The sequence below is a fragment of the Parus major genome, chromosome Z (genome assembly GCF_001522545.3).
Source record: "Parus major isolate Abel chromosome Z, Parus_major1.1, whole genome shotgun sequence".
Taxonomy (NCBI): Eukaryota; Metazoa; Chordata; class Aves; order Passeriformes; family Paridae; genus Parus; species Parus major.
Genome location: NC_031799.1, coordinates 73,314,526 through 73,315,744, shown reverse-complemented (window position 1 = coordinate 73,315,744; position 1,219 = coordinate 73,314,526).

Below are 1,219 nucleotides of genomic sequence, written 5' to 3'. Positions count from 1 at the left end.
CCTTCTCCCCTTTTTCCCTTTTCCTCCTGCACATCCATGCCCAAAGAAATTTCAGGAGTTTCAAAGGGGCAGATGTCATTTCACACAAACATAAACTCAGAGTTTCAGTCACTCTATTTCACCATCAGTTGCTCCAGTTTCAAGACCTGGTTGCACCGCTGTGTCAAGGAGTTGCACCAGCAGATTCAGAGCCTGGGGGCTCTGTGAGAGGAGAATATTTGGCAGAAATATACATAATTCAACATGCAAACTCAATATGATGTCTTTCACTTCACTCTTGAATACCCTGAATTCTTTACCTGGTTCCAGTCACAGGTGTGTTTTTCTTGTTTGTTTTTGTCTGTGTTATTTGTGCAACTGGAGAGGGAAAACTTGGGGCAGATTCATCAGCAGATTCACCTTTTTCTTTTTTTTTCCCCAGTGACAGCACTGCATTGATAAAAACATGAATATTTCCCAGTTCTGGTTTTTAGTTCTGCCATGTTGACAGAAGAATTTGCTTTATTTTATGTTCTGTTAGAGAGAAAGAAATTATTGTTATATGCATATAGGGAAGCAAAAAAAAAGAAATTTGATTTTGTTAAAATTAGTATTTTTCTCAGATTAAGAATTCTGGATCGTATTTATTCAACAACAACAACAGCAACAACATAAAACAAACAGCCCCACAACAAAAAAACAAACAAAACACCCCCAAAAAGACAATTCCCTTCTCCCTCCAAAAAACCCCAAAACAAACAAACCAAAAAAATTAAAAAAGGAGAGAGGATTCTAGGTAAAGCCTGCATGAAAACCACTTTGATGAAGGATAAGTTCTGACAAGTGAACCAGGTCAAGCAGCACACATTATCTCCTCTGAGTTCTTCTGAGTCATGCTTTTAATTTAATGCTAGCTCTATTTAAAGCTCAGGTTTTTGTGGGTTTTTTGAGATTTTTTGTGTTTTTTTTTAAATTAGGAATGTCTGATGACCATTGGAAAATTAGTAATTTGCTTTGGAAAAAAATACCCAACAAAACAAAAGATCCCCTTCATCTGCCCATAGCTGCAAAAAAATTCACTTTCTGTCATATGTAATTTCAGATGTATAATCTGATTGTTTATCTCACATTAAAAGAAGCAAAAAGGTGGGAAAATTATTTATGATTTCACACATTTGTTGCCCTGAAGGAGTGGATGGGTGATGACTCTCTTCTTTCACTGGTGATTTTATGAAGCAGA